The 22,500-nt window shown below is 47.6% G+C and overlaps 1 pseudogene; it reads right to left on the bottom strand.

Annotated features, from left to right (window-relative positions):
* Positions 1–22,500, bottom strand: part of LOC124019434 — a 176,176-nt pseudogene that overhangs the window by 24,366 nt on the left and 129,310 nt on the right.

Genomic DNA, 22,500 nt, shown 5'->3' with positions numbered 1-22,500 from the left:
ACAATAGAAACAGACTGGCCCCAACCCAGGCTTAGACAATAGAAACAGACTGGCCCTAACCCAGGCAGAGAAAGAAGAAACAGACTGGCCCCAACCCAGGCTAAGACATTAGAAACAGACTGGCCCTAACCCAGGCTGAGACAGGAGAAACAGACTGGCACTAACCCAGGCAGAGACAATAGAAACAGACTGGCCCTAACCCAGGCTGAGACAGGAGAAACAGACTGGCCCTAACCCAGGCAGAGACAATAGAAACAGACTGGCCCTAACCCAGGCAGAGACAATAGAAACAGACTGGCCCTAACCCAGGCTAAGACAATAGAAACAGACTGGCCCTAACCCAGGAAGAGACAATAGAAACAGACTGGCCCTAAACCAGGCAGAGACAATAGAAACAGACTGGCCCTAACCCAGGCAGAGACAATAGAAACAGACTGGCCCTAACCCAGGCAGAGACAATAGAAACAGACTGGCCCTAACCCAGGCTAAGACAATAGAAACAGACTGGCCCTAACCCAGGCAGAGACAATAGAAACAGACTGGCCCTAACCCAGGCAGAGACAATAGAAACAGACTGACCCTAACCCAGGCTGAGAAAGGATGGCTAGTAAAGTACAGGAGCAGAATAGAGAACAGAGACAGAGGGTGATGTATCTCTTTTCTGCCTCAGGCTGCAACACCTGGCTCTATTTCACAGCAGTAACCTGACCATCACCTTCCTCCATCCCCTTCTCTCTCTCTCTCTCTCTCTCTCTCTCTCTCTCTCTCTCTCTCTCTCTCTCTCTCTCTCTCTCTCTCTCTCTCTCTCTCTCTCTCTCTCTCTCTGTCTCTCTCTCTCTCCTTCCTCCACCTTTCTCTCTCTCTCTCTCTCTCCTTCCTCCACCTCTCTCTTCTCCTCCATCTCTCTCTTTCTCCTTCACCCTCCTTCCTCCATCCCAACTCCCTCTCTCTCTCCATCTCAACCTGACAGACAGAGCAGTGAAACAGCAACTTGACCTCCTGTAGAAAAGGTGTTCTTCAGCTCTTAGCAAATGTACCTTACCCCCTCCATCCCACCCCATACCCCCTACCCCCTCCATCCTACTCCCTACCCCCTCTATCTTATCCCCGACCCTCTACCCCTACAATTACAATGACCCTGTCCTCTTATAGATCCTCTTACCAGCCTCCTCTGCCTTACACCTTAACCCCTACCTTCTACACCCTAAACCCTACATTCTACAACTTAACCCCTACATTCTACACCTTAACCCCTACATTCTACACCCTAACCCCTACAACTTAACCCCTACATTATACACCCTAAACCCTACCTTCTATAACTTAACCCCTACATTCTACACCCTAACCCCTACATTCTAAACCCTAACCCCTACATTCTACACCTTAACCCCTACATTCTACAACCTAACCCCTACCTTCTAAAACTTAACCCCTACATTCTACACCCTAACCCCTACCTTCTACAACTTAACCCCTACATTCTACACCCTAACCCCTACCTTCTACAACTTAACCCCTACATTCTACACCCTAACCCCTACATTCTACACCTTAACCCCTACATTCTACACCCTAACCCCTACCTTCTACAACTTAACCCCTACATTCTACAACTTAACCCCTACATTCTACACCCATTCTACTACATTCTACACCCTAACCCCTACCTTCTACAACTTAACCCCTACATTCTACACCCTAACCCCTACATTCTACACATTAACCCCTACATTCTACACCCTAACCCCTACCTTCTACAACTTAACCCCTACATTCTACACCCTAACCCCTACCTTCTACAACTTAACCCCTACATTCTACACCCTAACCCCTACATTCTACACCCTAACCCCTACATTCTACACCCTAACCCCTACCTTCTACAACTTAAACCCTACATTCTACACCCTAACTCCTACCTTCTACAACTTAACCCCTACATTCTACACCCTAACCCCTACATTCTACACCCTAACCCCTACCTTCTACAACTTAACCCCTACATTCTACACCCTAACCCCTACATTCTACACCTTAACCCCTACATTCTACACCCTAACCCCTACCTTCTACAACTTAACCCTACATTCTACACCCTAACCCCTACCTTCTACAACTTAACTACAACCCCTACATTCTACACCCTAACCCCTACATTCTACACCTTAACCCCTACATTCTACACCCTAACCCCTACCTTCTACTAAACCGTACATTCTACACCCTAACCCCTACATTCTACACCCTAACCCCTACCTTCTACAACTTAACCCCTACATTCTACACCCTAACCCCTACCTTCTACAACTTAACCCCTACATTCTACACCCTAACCCCTACATTCTACACCTTAACCCCTACATTCTACACCCTAAACCCTACCTTCTACAACTTAAACCCTATATTCTACACCCTAACTCCTACCTTCTACAACTTAACCCCTACATTCTACACCCTAACCCCTACCTTCTATAACTTAACCCCTACATTCTACACCCTAACCCCTACCTTCTACAACTTAACCCCTACATTCTACACCCTAACCCCTACCTTCTACAACTTAACCCCTACCTTCTACACCCTAAACCCTACAACTTAACCCCTACATTCCACACCTTAACCCCTACATTCTACACCCTAACCACTACCTTCTACAACTGAACCCCTACATTATACACCCTAAATCCTACCTTCTATAACTTAACTATAACTTAACCCCTACCTTCTACAACTTAACCCCTACATTATACACCCTAAACCCTACATTCTACACCTTAACCCTTACATTCTACACCTTAAACCCTACATGCTGCACCCTAACCCCTACATTCTAAACCCTAACCCTAAACACTAACCCTAACCCCTACCTTCTACACCCTAACCAATACATTCTACACCTTAAAACTCTGGATAAGAGCGTCTGCTAAATGACTTAAATGTAAATGTAAATGTACACTCTACATTCTATACCCTAACCCCTACATTCTACACCTTAACCCCTACATTCCACACCCTAACCCCTACATTCTACACCTTAACCCCTACATTCCACACCCTAACCCCTACATTCTGCACCTTAACCCCTACATTCCACACCCTAACCCCTACCTTCTACACCCTAACCAATACATTCTACACCCTAACCCCTACTTTCTACACCCTAACCCCTACCCAGTACCCTAGCCCCTACATTCTACACCCGAACCCTACCAAGTGCCCTAGCCCCTACACAGTACCCTAACCCCTACATTCCGCACCTTAACCCCTACATTCTACACCCTAACCCCTACGTTCTACACCCTAACCCCTACCCAGTACCCTAACCCCTACATTCCACACCTTAACCCCTGCATTCTACACCCTAACCCCTACATTCTACACCCTAACCCTTAAACCCTACATTCTACATCTTAACCCATACATTCTACACCTTAACCCCTATATTCTACACCTTAACCCCTACATTCTACACCTTAACCCTTACATTCTACACCCTACCCCTACCCAGTACACTAGCCGCTACATTCTACACCCTAACCCTAGCCAGTACCCTAGCCTACATTCTACACCTTAACCCCTGGATTCTACACCCTAATACCTACACCAGTACCCTAACCCCTACCCAGTACCCTAACCCCTACCCAGTACCCTACCCAGTTCTACCCACCCTACACAGTAACCTAACCCCTACCCAGTACCCTAACCCCTACCTACCCAGTAACCCCTAACCACTACCCAGTACCCTAACCACCTACCCAGTACCCTAACCCCTACCCAGTACCCTACCCAGTACCCAGTACCCTAACCCCTACCCAGTACCCTAACCCCTACCCAGTACCCTAGCCAGTACCCTAACCCCTACCCAGTACCCTACCCAGTACCCTAACCCCCACCCAGTACCCTTCAGTCTTACCCTGCTGATGGTGAAGAGCAGACCAGGTCGTCCATTACAGACTCCAGTGAAACAGTATCTCAGCCTCCAGTAGAAGAGGTGTTCTGATATGAAGGTAATTAGAGACAGGCCCATGGCGGTAGCCAGCATGTAAAACACTCCAGCCATGTTGTCTATGTCCAGCTGACTGGACATCACCTCGTTCTTCTCATTGTGACAGATCCCTGTTAGCCAGATAGCCTCCAACTCCTCCATCTCACCTGGAGAAGAGGGGAGAGAGAGAGAGAGAGAGAGAGAGAGAGAGAGAGAGAGAGAGAGAGAGAGAGAGAGAGAGAGAGAGAGAGAGAGAGAGATAGAGACAGACAGAGAGAGAGGGAGAGTGGGGGGACAGGGAGAGAGAGAGGTTGAGGTAGAGAGATAGATAGATTGAGAGATAGACAGTAAGTAAAGGCTATGACATGATCTATTGATAGAGTAGAGTAAGTAAAGGCTATGACATGATCTATTGATAGAGAGGAGGGGTGAGGAGGGGGAGGGGGGAGACAGAAGGGGGTGAGGAGGGGTGAGGAGGGGGAGACAGAAAGGGGTGAGGAGGGGGAGACAGGAGGGGGTGAGGAGGGGGAGGAGGGGGAGACAGAAGGGGGTGAGGAAGGGTGAGGAGGGGGAGAGACAGAAGGGGGTGAGGAGGGAGAGACAGAAGGGGGTGAGGAGGGGTGAGGAGGGGGAGACAGAAGTGGGTGAGGAGGGGTGAGGAGGGAGAGACAGAAGTGGGTGAGGAGGGAGAGACAGAAGGGGGTGAGGAGGGGTGAGGAGGGGGAGACAGAAGGGGGTGAGGAGGGGGTGAGGAGGGGGAGACAGAAGGGGGTGAGGAGGGGTGAGGAGGGAGAGACAGAAGGGGGTGAGGAGCTGGCTGGTGAATGAGGACTGGGATGGAGACAGAAGGGGGTGGAGAGGGGTGAGGAGGAGGAGACTGTGTAATGTAACCATGGTAACTGTGTGATGGTAATACCTGTAGTCTGCTAGCTGGCTGTGTGAATGTAACCATGGTAACTGTGTGACGGTAATACTGTAGTCTGCTAGCTGGCTGTGCGAATGTAACCATGGTAACTGTGTGATGGTAATACTGTAGTCTGCTAGCTGGCTGTGTGAATGTAACCATGGTAACTGTGTGATGGTAATACTGCAGTCTGCTAGCTGGCTGTGTGAATGTAACCATGGTAACTGTGTGACGGAAATACTGTAGTCTGCTAGCTGGCTGTGTGAATGTAACCATGGTAACTGTGTGACGGTAATACTGTAGTCTGCTAGCTGGCTGTGTGAATGTAACCATGGTAACTGTGTGACGGTAATACTGTAGTCTGCTAGCTGGCTGTGCGAATGTAACCATGGTAACTGTGTGATGGTAATACTGTAGTCTGCTAGCTGGCTGTGTGAATGTAACCATGGTAACTGTGTGATGGTAATACTGTAGTCTGCTGGCTGTGTGAATGTAACCATGGTAACTGTAGTCTGCTAGCTGGCTGTGTGAATGTAACCATGGTAACTGTAGTCTGCTAGCTGGCTGTGTGAATGTAACCATGGTAACTGTGTGACGGTAATACTGTAGTCTGCTAGCTGGCTGTGTGAATGTAACCATGGTAACTGTGTGACGGTAATACTGTAGTCTGCTAGCTGGCTGTGTGAATGTAACCATGGTAACTGTAGTCTGCTAGCTGGTCTGTCTTCCTGTTTTAGCTATCATAGCAGGCCTACCAATAATATACCCTTATTCCTGAAGTGTGCACTCGTTCACTACATCCCATGTGGGAGTCTCCGATTTCTCTTTCGAGTCCTTTCCTTTCAGATCACTGAAGGGAAGGGAACAAGTGTACACTTTGTGAGGAAGGACAGATAGTGGGACCAGAGTGGAACATGCTAGCTGTGTGGCCTGGCAGGGAAGGCTGTAATGTAGTGTAGTGGAGATGTAGTGTAGATACTCTACACTGTAGTGATTAGTGACACTGTAGTGTAGTGGAGATGTAGTGGATATACTCTACACTGTAGTGATTAGTGACACTGTAGTGTAGTGGAGATGTAGTGTATATACGCTACACTGTAGTGTAGTGGAGATGTAGTGTAGATACTCTACACTGTAGTGATTAGTGACACTGTAGTGTAGTGGAGATGTAGTGGATATACTCTACACTGTAGTGATTAGTGACACTGTAGTGTAGTGGAGATGTAGTGTAGATACTCTACACTGTAGTGATTAGTGACACTGTAGTGTAGTGGAGATGTAGTGGATATACTCTACACTGTAGTGATTAGTGACACTGTAGTGTAGTGGAGATGTAGTGGATATACTCTACACTGTAGTTATTAGTGACACTGTAGTGTAGTGGAGATGTAGTGTAGATACTCTACACTGTAGTGTAGTGGAGATGTAGTGGATATACTCTACACTGTAGTGATTAGTGACACTGTAGTGTAGTGGAGATGTAGTGGATATACTCTACACTGTAGTGATTAGTGACACTGTAGTGTAGTGGAGATGTAGTGTAGATACTCTACACTGTAGTGATTAGTGACACTGTAGTGTAGTGAGATGTAGTGGATATACTCTACACTGTAGTGTAGTGGAGATGTAGTGTAGATACTCTACACTGTAGTGATTAGTGACACTGTAGTGTAGTGGAGATGTAGTGTAGATACTCTACACTGTAGTGATTAGTGACACTGTAGTGTAGTGGAGATGTAGTGTAGATACTCTACACTGTAGTGATTAGTGACACTGTAGTGTAGTGGAGATGTAGTGTAGATACTCTACACTGTAGTGATTAGTGACACTGTAGTGTAGTGGAGATGTAGTGTATATACTCTACACTGTAGTGTAGTGGAGATGTAGTGTAGATACTCTACACTGTAGTGATTAGTGACACTGTAGTGTAGTGGAGATGTAGTGGATATACTCTACATTGTAGTGTAGTGGAGATGTAGTGGATATACTCTACACTGTAGTGATTAGTGACACTGTAGTGTAGTGGAGATGTAGTGTAGATACTCTACACTGTAGTGATTAGTGACACTGTAGTGTAGTGGAGATGTAGTGTAGATACTCTACACTGTAGTGATTAGTGACACTGTAGTGTAGTGGAGATGTAGTGGATATACTCTACACTGTAGTGATTAGTGACACTGTAGTGTAGTGGAGATGTAGTGTATATACTCTACACTGTACTCTACACTGTAGTGTAGTGGAGATGTAGTGGAGAGTGGAGATGTAGTGTAGATACTCTACACTGTAGTGATTAGTGACACTGTAGTGTAGTGGAGATGTAGTGGATATACTCTACACTGTAGTGATTAGTGACACTGTAGTGTAGTGGAGATGTAGTGGATATACTCTACACTGTAGTGATTAGTGACACTGTAGTGTAGTGGAGATGTAGTGTATATACTCTACACTGTAGTGATTGTAGTGGAGATGTAGTGTAGATACTCTACACTGTAGTGATTAGTGACACTGTAGTGTAGTGGAGATGTAGTGGATATACTCTACACTGTAGTGTAGTGGAGATGTAGTGGATATACTCTACACTGTAGTGATTAGTGACACTGTAGTGTAGTGGAGATGTAGTGGATATACTCTACACTGTAGTGATTAGTGACACTGTAGTGTAGTGGAGATGTAGTGTAGATACTCTACACTGTAGTGATTAGTGACACTGTAGTGTAGTGGAGATGTAGTGTAGATACTCTACACTGTAGTGATTAGTGACACTGTAGTGTAGTGGAGATGTAGTGGATATACTCTACACTGTAGTGATTAGTGACACTGTAGTGTAGTGGAGATGTAGTGTAGATACTCTACACTGTAGTGATTAGTGACACTGTAGTGTAGTGGAGATGTAGTGGATATACTCTACAGTGTAGTGTAGTGGAGATGTAGTGTAGATACTCTACACTGTAGTGATTAGTGTAGTCTATAATTTTCCCTCAGGGAAAATGGTGCCCATTTAGTGGAGCTGTATGGTCCAGGTACTGCTGCTCCTCCTCTTTCCTCCTCTCTCTCCCTTTCTCATCCTCTCTCCTCTTTCCCCTTTCTCATCCCTCTCTCTCCTCTCTCCTCCTTTCTCATATCTCTCTCCTCTCCTCTCTCCTCTCCTCTCTCTCCTTTCATCTCTCTCTCTCTCCTCCTCCTCTCTCCTCTCTCCTCTTTCTCATATCTCTCTCTTCTCTTCTCCTCTCCTCTCTCCCCTCCTCTCATCCCTCACCTCCTCTCATGCCTCCCCCCTCTCATCCCCTCTCATGCCTCTCCTCACTCTCTCCTCTCCTCCCTCTCTCCTGAATCAGAATGAGTGAGCTAACTGTAAGTGGCTCTGGATAAGAGCGTCTGCTAAATGACTAACATGTCAATGTAGAGACATGAAGAGAGTGTTGGATATTATGAGAGACGAGAAGAGAGACGAGAGGAGAGTGTAGGATATGTAGAGAGACAAGAAAGAGAGAAGAGATGAGAGACGAGAAGAGAATGTAGAATATGAAGAGAGACGAGAAGAGAGATGAGGAGAGTGTAGGATATGTAGAGAGACGAGAAGAGAGGGTAGGATATGTAGAGAGACAAGAAGAGAGATGAGGAGAGTGTAGGATATGTAGAGAGACGAGAAGAGTGTAGGATATGTAGAGAGACGAGAAGAGAGGGTAGGATATGAAGAGAGATGAGAAGAGAGTGTAGGATATGTAGAGAGACGAGAAGAGAGTGTAGGATATGAAGAGAGATGAGAAGAGAGGGTAGGATTTTCAAGCAACAAGAGAAGAGGAAAGGAGAGAAGATGAGAGGAGAAGAGAAGAGAAGAGGAGAGCCGAGCAGAGGAATGGAGAGGGAGAGGAAAGAGGGAGGAGAAGAGAGGAAGGAAAGGAGCGGAAAGGAGAGGAAAGGAGAGGAGAGGAAAGGAAAAGAGAGCAGAGAAAAGGAGCGGAAAGGAAAGGAGAGGAGAGGAAAGGAGGAGAGGAGAGTAGAGGAGAGGAGAGGAGAGGAGAGGAAAGGAGAGGAGAGGAGAGGAGAGGAGGGAGGGAGGGGAGAGGGAGGAGGAGAGGAAAGAGAGGAGAAATGAGAGGAGGAGAGGGAGGAAAGGAGAGGTGAGCAGAGAGGAGAGGAGAGGAGAGAGGAGAGGAGAGGAAAGGAGAGGTGAGCAGAGGAAAAGAGAGGAAAGAGGGAGGAGAGAGGATGGAAAGTAACGGAAAGGAAAGGAGAGGAAAGGATAGCAGAGGAAAGGAGAGCAGAGGAAAAGAGAGGAAAGAGGGAGGAGAGAGGAAGGAAAGTAACGGAAAGGAAAGGAGAGGAAAGAAGAGGAGAGGAAAGAAGAGGAGATCAAAGGAAATGAGAGGTGAGCAGAGGAAAGGAGAAGAAAGAGGAGAGGAGGGGATGGAAAGTAACGGAAAGGAAAGGAGAGGAAAGGATAGCAGAGGAAAGAAGAGCAGAGGAAAGAAGAGGAGATGAAAGGAGAGGAGAAGAAAGGAAATGAGAGTAAAGGAGAGCAAAGGAAAGGAGAGGAGAGGAAAGGAGAGGAGAGGAGAGGAGAGGAGAGGAGAGGAGAGGAGATGAGATGAGATGAGAGGAGAGGAGAGGAGAGGAGAGGAGGAGAGGAGATGAGATGAGATGAAAGGAGGGGAAAGGAAAGGAGAGGAGAGGAGAGCAGAGGAGAGGAGAGGAGAGGAGAGGAGAGAAGAGGAGAGGAGAGGAGAGGAAAGGAAAGGAGAGGAGAGAAGAGGAGAGGAGAGCAGATGAAATGAGAGAAAAGGAGAGGAAAGGAAAGGAGAGGAGAGGAGAGGAGAGGAGAGGAGAGGAGAGGAGAGGAGAGGAGAGGAGAGGAGAGGAGAGGAGAGGAGAGGAGAGGAAAGGAGAGGAGAGAAGAGGAGAGGAGAGCAGATGAAATGAGAGAAAAGGAGAGGAAAGGAAAGGAGAGGAGAGGAGAGGAGAGGAGAGGAGAGAAGAGGAGAGGAGAGGAGAGGAGAGGAAAGGAGAGGAGAGAAGAGGAGAGGAGAGGAGAGGAGAGGAGAGGGAGAGGAGAGGAGAGGAAAGGAGAGGAGAGAAGAGGAGAGGAGAGCAGAGGAAAGGAGAGAAAAGGAGAGGAAAGGAAAGGAGAGGACCACAAACAGCGAGGTGTAGACAACACAGTGAAATGCTTACTTGCCAGTTCTCCTCTCTTGGACTTGGCTGAACAGAAGTGTAACAGTAGAGAAGACAGATGAAAAAACAGACAGAAATACATACAACCCTATTTACATACAACCCTATTTACATATACCCCATTTACATACAACCCTATTTACATATACCCTATTTACATACAGCCCTATTTACACACAACCCTATTTATATACAGCCCTATTTACATATACCCCTATTTACATATACCATATTTACATACAACCCTATTTACATACAACCCTATTTACATACAACCCTATTTACATACAACCCTATTTACATACAACCCTATTTACATACAACCCTATTTACATACAACCCTATTTACATATAACTCTATTTACATATACCCCTATTTACACACAACCCTATTTATATACACTATTTACATATACCCTATTTACATATACGCTATTTACATATACCCCTATTTACATATACCCTATTTACATACAACCCTATTTACATACAACCCTATTTACATACAACCCTATTTACATATAACTCTATTTACATATACACTATTTACACACAACCCTATTTACATACAACCCTATTTACATACAACCCTATTTACATACAACCCTATTTACATACAACCCTATTTACATACAACCCTATTTACATATACACTATTTACATACAACTCTATTTACATATACCCTATTTAAATATAACCCTATTTACATTTGTCCCTATTTACATATGCCCATATTTACATATACCCCTATTTAAATATAACCCTATTTACATATACATGTATTTACATATACATTAATAACCACATATACAGAATAGAAATACAGGACTGGTTGAGGGAGGAGAGGACAGTGATATAGAAGGGTTAAATATGGTAGAGAGAGGAGAGGAGATGAAAGGAGAGTAGAGGAAAGGGCAGGCGAGGAGGAGAGCAGAGGAAAGGAGAGGAGAGGAGAGGAGAGGAGAGGAGAGAAAAGGAAAGGAAAGGAAAGGAAAGGAAAGGAAAGGAGAGGAGAGGAGAGGAGAGGAGATGAGAGCAGAGGAAAGCCTAGGAGAGGAGAGGAGAGTCCTACCATCTCCTATGATGGCCAGTATAGCCAGGTCCACCTGTCGTTTCCAGTGCGACCCTTTCTGCAGAGCGATGCCGTAGCCGGTGGTGGCGAAGATGTACCCGCTGCCGATGGTGACCAGCTTACAGCCATCGTCTCTGCCAGCAGCGTAGTTCAACACAGCAGCATCATAGATGAAGGCATCCAGTTTACTGTAACAAAACACACAGAGGACCTATAAACTCAGTTTACTGTAAATAAAACACACAGAGGACCTATAAACTCAGTTTACTGTAACAAAAACACACAGAGGACCTATAAACTCAGTTTACTGTAAATAAAACACACGGAGGACCTATAAACTCAGTTTACTGTAACAAAACACACAGACAAAACTCCCACCGTGAAGCATGGAGGAGGAGGTGTGATAGTGTGGGGGAGCTTTGCTGGTGAGACCTGTCTGTGATTTATTTATTTAGAATTCAAGGCACACTTAACCAGCATGGCTACCACAGCATTCTGCAGCGATACACCATCCTGTCTGGTTTGCACTTAGTGGAACTATCATTTGTTTTTCAACAGGACAATGACCCAACACACCTCCAGTCTGTGTAAGGACTATTTGACTAAGAAAGAGAGTGATGGTGTGCTGCATCAGATGACCTGGTCTCCACAATCTCCCGACCTCAACCCAAATGAGATGGTTTGGGATGAGTTGGACCGCAGAGTGGAAAAGCAGCCAACAAGTGCTCAGCATATGTGGGAGCTCCTTCAAGACGGTTGGAAAAGCATTCCAGGTGAAGCTGGTTGAGAGAATGCCAAGAGTGTGCAAAGCTGTCAACAAGGCAAAGGGTGGCTACTTTGAATAATTAAAACTTAGATTAATACTTTTTTTGTTACTACATACGTGTTATTTCATAGGTGTGTCCAATCTTTTGACTGGTACTATAGGTTTCAGTGTGTTTCACTTCTTCTAGGGACTGTGTGTGTGTGTGTGTGTCCAGTGGGTTCACCTCTTCACGGTCGGAAACTACGAGAAATAAACAATTTAATTTAATTTCATAGTTTAAAAACATTCTACATTCTACCTTCCAGGCTCCAAATAACCATTGGAGCCAGGAACCCTAATGGACAAGGGACCTGAAAGACGGCAGAGAGCTGAGGAGATTTCACATCGACCTTGCTGCACTCTCTGAAACTCTACTGGCCGATGAAGAGCACCTGTAGGAGAGGAAAGGCAGATAGACCCTTTTCCTGAAAGGAAAGCTGGCTGGTGAACCAAGGGTCCCTGGACTAGGGATCGGCTATTAACAATGAACTCATCGGCCACTTCGACAAACGCCTTATGACCATCCGTTTGGTGCTTTGCAAACAATCAAATGGCTCCAACCCTTTGACTCGCAGGATGAAGTTAAACAGAGTTTACTCCGGTACTTCTGTATACTTAGTAGCTAATCGTTCTGAAAGTAGTGGTTCGCGAGCCAAAAGTGGTCCCCGGGTAAATTGCGTACTACTATATGTGTCAGATATACCCACCAGGTCATTGCACTCGCTCGCTCTGCCGTGTGTGCGTCTTGCTAGCTGTCACTCAAATGGCAAGGGGCTGAGGCTCATTGGTTAGAATTCAAATTGCTAGGGGGCTGAGGCTCATTGGTTAGAATTCAAATTGCTAGGGGGCTGAGGCTCATTGGTTAGAATTCAAATTGGGGGCGGGCCCACGTTATGGAACATTTAGGGAAAAATGGCACATCACATTTTTCTGAAAACACTTTCAAACTAGGGATCTCATGGCTAATTTAGGTAAAACAGTAATTCTGCTCTTAGATTATGCATAAATGTTAAATGTGTATAAATATATGTATAAATACAAATAGATATGTATAAACCACATATTGACACATCCAGCCAAAAGTGGGAGGTTTAAAAAAAAGACTAAATTCAGGAGTATGTCTGTGCTGACCTGGATGGAATTCTGAGACAAATTTCCAGAAGACAAGATAAATCTACTTGGGGATTTTAATGCCAGGGTCAGTTGGAACCACAGTCTTTTGAGAGTCACAATTGGGAAGCAAGGAGTTGGCAATAGAAACTTGAATGGAGTTATTCTGCTCAGTAAATGTGTAGAACATGGTCTCAACATCAACAACACGCTCGTCAGACAAAATAACAGCAAACGACAACACCTCCAGAACCCAGAAGCCCGAGGAGATTGAAACACACAGGAACATAATCAAGTCCTCAACACCTGCAAGGACAACCTTGGCTATAAGACCAAATAGAACCCCACGATTGTACGACCCAAAAGAACAAGGACCCCACCGACCATAAGACCAAAAAGGACAAAGAACCCACCAACAGTAAGACCAAAAAGGATGACCCCACCAGCAGTAAGACCAAAAAGGATGACCCCACCAACAGTAAGACCAAAAAGGATGACCCCACCGACCATAAGACCCAAAAGGACAAAGAACCCACCAACAGTAAGACCAAAAAGGATGACCCCACTGACCATAAGACCAAAAGGATGACCCCACCGACCGTAAGACCAAAAGGATGACCACACCGACCATAAGACCCAAAAGAACAAGGACCCCACCGACCATAAGACCCAAAAGGACAAAGAACCCACCAACAGTAAGACCAAAAGGATGACCCCACCGACCATAAGACCCAAAAGAACAAGGACCCCACCGACCATAAGACCAAAAAGGATGACCCCACCGACCATAAGACCAAAAAGGATGACCCCACCGACCATAAGACCCAAAAGGATGACCCCACCAACAGTAAGACCCAAAAGGATGACCCCACCAACCCTAAGACCCAAAAGGATGACCCCACCGACCGTAAGACCCAAAAGGATGACCCCACCAACAGTAAGACCCAAAAGGATGACCCCACCAACAGTAAGACCCAAAAGGATGACCCCAACGACCCTAAGACCCAAAAGGATGACCCCAACGACCCTAAGACCCAAAAGGATGACCCCACCGACCGTAAGACCCAAAAGGATGACCCCCACCGACCGTAAGACCCAAAAGGATGACCCCACCGACCGTAAGACCCAAAAGGATGAACCCCACCGACCGTAAGACCCAAAAGGATGACTCTACGGACCGTAAGACCCAAAAGGATGACCCCCACCGACCGTAAGACCCAAAAGGATGACCCCACCGACCATAAGACCCAAAAGGATGACTCCACCGACCGTAAGACCCAAAAGGATGACTCCACCGACCGTAAGACCCAAAAGGATGACCCCACCGACCATAAGACCCAAAAGGATGACCCCACCGACCGTAAGACCCAAAAGGATGACTCCACCGACCGTAAGACCCAAAAGGATGACCCCCACCGACCGTAAGACCCAAAAGGATGACTCCACCGACCGTAAGATCCAAAAGGATGACCCCACCGACCATAAGACCCAAAAGGATGACCCCCACCGACCATAAGACCCAAAAGGATGACCCCACCGACCGTAAGACCCAAAAGGATTACCCCACCGACCGTAATACCCAAAAGGATGACCCCAACGACCCTAAGACCCAAAAGGATGACTCCACCGACCGTAAGACCCAAAAGGATGACTCCACCGACCGTAAGACCCAAAAGGATGACTGACCATAAGACCCAAAAGGATGACTCTATCGACCGTAGGAGACTCCACCCGTAAACCCAAAAGGATGACCCCACCGACTGTAAGACCCAAAAGGATGACCCCACCGACCGTAAGACCCAAAAGGATGACCCCACCGACTGTAAGACCCAAAAGGATGACCCCACCGACCGTAAGACCCAAAAGGATGACCCCACCGACCGTAAGACCCAAAAGGATGACCCCACCGACCGTAAGACCCAAAAGGATGACCCCACCGACCGTAAGACCCAAAAGGATGACCCCACCGACCGTAAGACCCAAAAGGATGACTCTACCGACAGTAAGACCCAAAAGGATGACCCCACCAACAGTAAGACCCAAAAGGACTGGTCTGATGAGAATGCCTCAGAAATTGAACAGCTCATTGACACCAAGCGGGGAACCTTCTGGAAAAACGATATCAACTGCAGGGCCAAAAGAGAAGCTCCCTCCACAGTGAGATGTCCAACGCTGGGATCTAAAAACCACATCGTGAACAGAAAAGGTCCTGGAGATCCAGCAGCTGGCCGACTCCAGAGGCTCCTTCGACGCCACCAAGGCGGTGTACAGAACCAGTCACCGTGCCCTAACACATCCCTCACCACCAAGGCGGTGTATAGACCCAGTCACCGTGGCCTAAACCCCCTTCGCTCCAGAGATACACTCAGTGAGATTGAACACATTGTACAGACCCAGTCATCCCTCACCACCAAGGCGGTGTACAGACCCAGTCACCGTGGCCTAACACATCCCTCACCGCCAAGGCGGTGTACAGACCCAGTCACCGTGGCCTCAGAGACAAACTCAGTGAGAACTCACCGCCAAGGCGGTGTCGACCAGTCCAGAGATACACTCAGTGAGATTGAACACATCCCTCACCACCAAGGCGGTGTATAGACCCAGTCACCGTGGCCTAAACCCCCTTCGCTCCAGAGATACACTCAGTGAGATTGAACACATCCCTCACCACCAAGGCGGTGTACAGACCCAGTCACCGTGGCCTAACACATCCCTCACCGCCAAGACGGTGTACAGACCCAGTCACCGTGGCCTGAACCCCCTTCGCCCCAAAGATGGGAAAATGCTAATGAAGCATGACGAATCAATCCAATCCCAGTGGAAAGAACACTTCGAGGAGCTCCTCAACAGAAGCACAACAATTGATATTGACCACATCCCTCAGCGACCCACAAAGGAGGACATTGGAGAACCACCAAGCCTGCAGGAGGACTTGGGAGACCCACCTACCCTGCAGGAGGACATGGGAGACCCACCCAACCTAAAGGAGGACATCGGAGACCCACCTACCCTGCAGGAGGACATGGGAGACCCACCTAACCTGTAGGAGGACAAGGGAGAACCACCTAACCTGCAAGAGGACATGGGAGACCCACCTAACCTGCAGGAGGACATGGGAGACCCACCTACCCTGTAGGAGGACATGGGAGACCCACCTACCCTGTAGGAGGACATGGGAGAACCACCTAACCTGTAGGAGGACAAGGGAGACCCACCTAACCTGCAGGAGGACAAGGGAGACCCACCTAACCTGTAGGAAGACAAGGGAGAACCACCCAGCCTGCAGGAGGACAAGGGAGAACCTCCTGGCCTGCAGGAGGACAAGGGAGACCCACCAAACCTGTAGGAAGACAAGGGAGAACCACCCAGCCTGCAGGAGGACAAGGGAGAACCTCCTGGCCTGCAGGAGGACAAGGGAGAACCACCCAGCCTGCAGGAGGACAAGGGAGAACCTCCTGGCCTGCAGGAGGTGCAAGATGCCATCCTTTAGAAGGGAAACAACAACGGCCAGATTCAATTCCAGCTGAAATCTTGATGGAAGGAGGACCAGTGCTCCTACAACACATACATGCCCTGCTCCTGAAGACCTGGGATTAGGAGGAAATGCCTGCAGAACTCAGGGGTGCCCTAATTGGTTAAACTTCTTGACGCACCCATCCCGTGAGTGGGATAATGTTCAACGCGCCAAATTCAAACCAAATTACAAAAAAAACACCAGGAGCAAAATGAACTACTGTACATTATAGACACAAGGCCTTCATAGACACCAGTCCTTCATAGACACCAAGCCTTCATAGACACCAGGCCTTCATAGACACCAGGCCTTTATAGACACAAGGCCGTCATAGACACCAGGCCTTCATAGCCTTTGACTCTGTGAACCATCGTGCCTCTGATTCTATCCTGACAAATTGACCATAATACCGTCACTACCCACTGGGAAGAGGACCGCGAGATGATAACGCCGTCACTACCCACTGGGAAGAGGACAGTCAGATGATAACGCCATCACTACCCACTGGGAAGAGGACCGTCAGATGATAACGATAAGGAAGAGGACCGTCAGATGATAACGCCGTCACTACCCACTGGGAAGAGGACCGTGAGATGATAACGATAAGGAAGAGGTCCGTGAGATGATAACGCCGTCCCTGCCCACTGGGAAGAGGACCATCAGATGATAACGCCTTCACTACCCACTGGGAAGAGGACCGTCACTACCCACTGGGAAGAGGACCGTGAGATGATAACGCCGTCACTACCCACTGGGAAGAGGACCGTGAGATGATAACGATAAGGAAGAGGACAGTCAGATGATAACGATAAGGAAGAGGACAGTCAGATGATAACGATAAGGAAGAGGACCGTCACTACCCACTGGGAAGAGGACCGTCACTACCCACTGGGAAGAGGACCGTGAGATGATAACGATAAGGAAGAGGACCATCACTACCCACTGGGAAGAGGACCGTCACTACCCACTGGGAAGAGGACCGTCAGATGATAATGCCGTCACTACCCACTGGGAAGAGGACCGCGAGATGATAACGCTGTCACTACCCACTGGGAAGAGGACCATCAGATGATAACGCCTTCACTACCCACTGGGAAGAGGACCGTCACTACCCACTGGGAAGAGGACCGTCAGATGATAACGCCGTCACTACCCACTGGGAAGAGGACCATCAGATGATAACGCCTTCACTACCCACTGGGAAGAGGACCATCAGATGATAACGCCGTCACTACCCACTGGGAAGAGGACCGTCAGATGATAACGATAAGGAAGAGGACCGTCAGATGATAACGCCGTCACTACCCACTGGGAAGAGGACAGTCAGATGATAACGATAAGGAAGAGGACCGTCAGATGATAACGATAAGGAAGAGGACCGTCAGATGATAACGCCTTCACTACCCACTGGGAAGAGGACCATCAGATGATAACGCCGTCCCTGCCCACTGGGAAGAGGACCATCAGATGATAACGCCTTCACTACCCACTGGGAAGAGGACCATCAGATGATAACGCCTTCACTGGGAAGAGGACCATCAGATGATAACGCCGTCCCTGCCCACTGGGAAGAGGACCATCAGATGATAACGCCTTCACTACCCACTGGGAAGAGGACCATCAGATGATAACGCCTTCACTACCCACTGGGAAGAGGACCGTCAGATGATAACGATAAGGAAGAGGACCGTCAGATGATAACGATAAGGAAGAGGACCGTGAGATGATAACGCCGTCCCTGCCCACTGGGAAGAGGACCGTCTGATGATAATGCCGTCACTACCCACTGGGAAGAGGACCGTGAGATGATAACGCCGTCACTACCCACTGGGAAGAGGACCGTGAGACGATAACGATAAGGAAGAGGACCGTGAGATGATAACGCCGTCACTACCCACTGGGAAGAGGACCGTGAGATGATAACGATAAGGAAGAGTACCGTGAGACGATAACGATAAGGAAGAGGACCGTGAGATGATAACGATAAGGAAGAGGACCGTGAGACGATAACGATAAGGAAGAGGACCGTGAGATGATAACGATAAGGAAGAGGACCGTGAGATGATAACGATAAGGAAGAGGACCGTGAGATGATAACGATAAGGAAGAGGACCGTGAGATGATAACGATAAGGAAGAGGACCGTGAGATGATAACGATAAGGAAGAGGACCGTGAGATGATAACGATAAGGAAGAGGACCGTCAGATGATAACGCAGTCAGTGCATCCTGGATGCTTCCACCAAGCCAAACATGTTCCTGGGTCTGGTCCTACACATAAAAATGACCCAAATCCTTCCATTTTTAGTCATTTAGCAGACGCTCTTATCCAGAGATATTTACAGTAGTGAGGGAATACAATTTTATATGTCTTTCATACTGGTCCCTGTGTGGGAATTGAACCGACAACCCTGGCATTTGCAAGGAAAACCCAAAGACTATCCCCTAAACACCACATAAACATCTCCAGCTGGGAGGACAACCTAAAGACTATCCCCTAAACACCACATAAACATCTCCAGCTGGGAGGACAACCTAAAGACTATCCCCTAAACACCACATAAACATCTCCAGCTGGGAGGACAACCTAAAGACTATCCCATAAACACCACATAAACATCTCCAGCTGGGAGGACAACCTAAAGACTATCCCCTAAACACCACATAAACATCTCCAGCTGGGAGGACAACCTAAAGACTATCCCCTAAACACCACATAAACATCTCCAGCTGGGAGGACAACCTAAAGACTATCCCCTAAACACCACATAAACATATCCAGCTGGGAGGACAACCTAAAGACTATCCCCTAAACACCACATAAACATCTCCAGCTGGGAGGACAACCAAAAGACTATCCCCTAAACACCACATAAACATCTCCAGCTGGGAGGACAACCTAAAGACTATCCCCTAAACACCACATAAACATCTCCAGCTGGGAGGACAACCTAAAGACTATCCCCTAAACACCACATAAACATCTCCAGCTGGGAGGACAACCAAAAGACTATCCCCTAAACACCACATAAACATCTCCAGCTGGGAGGACAACCTAAAGACTATCCCCTAAACACCACATAAACATCTCCAGCTGGGAGGACAACCTAAAGACTATCCCCTAAACACCACATAAACATCTCCAGCTGGGAGGACAACCTAAAGACTATCCCCTAAACACCACATAAACATCTCCAGCTGGGAGGACAACCTAAAGACTATCCCCTAAACACCACATAAACATCTCCAGCTGGGAGGACAACCTAAAGACTATCCCCTAAACACCACATAAACATCTCCAGCTGGGAGGACAACCTAAAGACTATCCCTAAACACCACATAAACATCTCCAGCTGGGAGGACAACCTAAAGACTATCCCCTAAACACCACATAAACATCTCCAGCTGGGAGGACAACCTAAAGACTAGGGGATAGATGTTAGGGGTCAGGGGTCAGGGTGTGTGTCGTACCCTGCTTTGAGGCTGACCAGTGCATCCTGCACTCCTCCTTGGTGATATTTCACCAGGTACTCGTGCATGTCGGGGTAATTCTTCCTGATGTTCCTCTCTGTTGAACCGTTAGGAACCGTCCCAAAACGGAATGGAGGGGAGTACGCATACGGGTTCTGGAACTAGAGAGGAGGGGGAGAGGGGGGGCAGAGAGAGAGGGGGAGAGAGAGAGGTGTCGAGAGAGAGGGGGGCAGAGAGAGAGAAAGAGAGGTGTAGAGAGAGGGGGGAGAAAGAGGGGGAGAGAGAGAAAGAGAGGTGTAGAGAGAGGGGGAGAAAGAGAGGTGTAGAGAGAGGGGGAGAGAGGGGGGAGAAAGAGAGGTGTAGAGAGAGGGGGGGAGAGAGGGGGGAGAGAGAAAGAGAGGTGTAGAGAGAGGGGGGAGAGAGAGGGGAGAGAGAGAAAGAGAGGTGTAGAGAGAGGGGGGAGAGAGAGGGGGGAGAGAGAAAGAGAGGTGTAGAGAGAGGGGGAGAGAGGGGGGGAGAGAGAGAAAGAGAGGTGTAGAGAGAGAGGGGGGGCAGAGAGAGAGAAAGAGAGATGTAGAGAGAGGGGGAGAGAGAGAAAGAGAGGTGTAGAGAGAGAGAGAGAGAGAGAGAGAGGTGTCGAGAGAGGTATAGAGAGAGGGGGGAGAGAGAGAAAGAGAGGTATAGAGAGAGGGGGGAGAGAGAGAAAGAGAGGTGTAGAGAGAGAGAGAGAGAGAAAGAGAGGTATAGAGAGAGGGGGGGAGAGAGGGGGGAGAGAAAGAGAGGTATAGAGAGAGGGGGAGAGAGGGGGTTGAGAGTGAGAGAAGAAGGAGAGGGAAGGAGAGAGAGAAAGAGAGGGGGAGGGGGAGAGAGAGGGGGTTGAGAGTGAGAGAAGAAGGAGAGGGAAGGAGAGAGAGAGAGAGAAAATATTAATATTACCTTAATGAAATATGATTTGCTCCAGCCAATAACAGTGAGACCAATAAAAAGACAACACTCATCACTAATAGCAACTCATCATCAATGATGTAAAAAGGAACATGAGGTCAACAGGATCAACAACGAGACCAGGTCAACTACATCTGTCTGACAGCATCATGTCAACTCATCAACAACGAGACCAGGTCAACTACATCTGTCTGACAGCATCATGTCAACTCATCAACAACGAGACCAGGTCAACTACATCTGTCTGACAGCATCATGTCAACTCATCAACAACGAGACCAGGTCAACTACATCTGTCTGACAGCATCATGTCAACTCATCAACAACGAGACCAGGTCAACTACATCTGTCTGACAGCATCATGTCAACTCATCAACAACGAGACCAGGTCAACTACATCTGTCTGACAGCATCATGTCAACTCATCAACAACGAGACCAGGTCAACTACATCTGTCTGACAGCATCATGTCAACTCATCAACAACGAGACCAGGTCAACTACATCTGTCTGACAGCATCATGTCAACTCATCAACAACGAGACCAGGTCAACTACATCTGTCTGACAGCATCATGTCAACTCATCAACAACGAGACCAGGTCAACTACATCTGTCTGACAGCATCATGTCAACTCATCAACAACGAGACCAGGTCAACTACATCTGTCTGACAGCATCATGTCAACTCATCAACAACGAGACCAGGTCAACTACATCTGTCTGACAGCATCATGTCAACTCATCATCAACGAGACCAGGTCAACTACATCTGTCTGACAGCATCATGTCAACTCATCAACAACGAGACCAGGTCAACTACATCTGTCTGACAGCATCATGTCAACTCATCAACAACGAGACCAGGTCAACTACATCTGTCTGACAGCATCATGTCAACTCATCATCAACGAGACCAGGTCAACTACATCTGTCTGACAGCATCATGTCAACTCATCAACAACGAGACCAGGTCAACTACATCTGTCTGACAGCATCATGTCAACTCATCATCAACGAGACCAGGTCAACTACATCTGTCTGACAGCATCATGTCAACTCATCAACAACGAGACCAGGTCAACTACATCTGTCTGACAGCATCATGTCAACTCATCAACAACGAGACCAGGTCAACTACATCTGTCTGACAGCATCATGTCAACTCATCAACAACGAGACCAGGTCAACTACATCTGTCTGACAGCATCATGTCAACTCATCATCAACGAGACCAGGTCAACTACATCTGTCTGACAGCATCATGTCAACTCATCAACAACGAGACCAGGTCAACTACATCTGTCTGACAGCATCATGTCAACTCATCAACAACGAGACCAGGTCAACTACATCTGTCTGACAGCATCATGTCAACTCATCAACAACGAGACCAGGTCAACTACATCTGTCTGACAGCATCATGTCAACTCATCAACAACGAGACCAGGTCAACTACATCTGTCTGACAGCATCATGTCAACTCATCAACAATGATGTAAAAAGGAGGTAGGAGTGCGT

The sequence above is a fragment of the Oncorhynchus gorbuscha genome, unplaced genomic scaffold (assembly GCF_021184085.1).
Source record: "Oncorhynchus gorbuscha isolate QuinsamMale2020 ecotype Even-year unplaced genomic scaffold, OgorEven_v1.0 Un_scaffold_921, whole genome shotgun sequence".
Classification (NCBI taxonomy): domain Eukaryota; kingdom Metazoa; phylum Chordata; class Actinopteri; order Salmoniformes; family Salmonidae; genus Oncorhynchus; species Oncorhynchus gorbuscha.
Note: the sequence above shows the minus strand (reverse complement) of the source record. Positions and strands in the feature narration are given on the sequence as shown.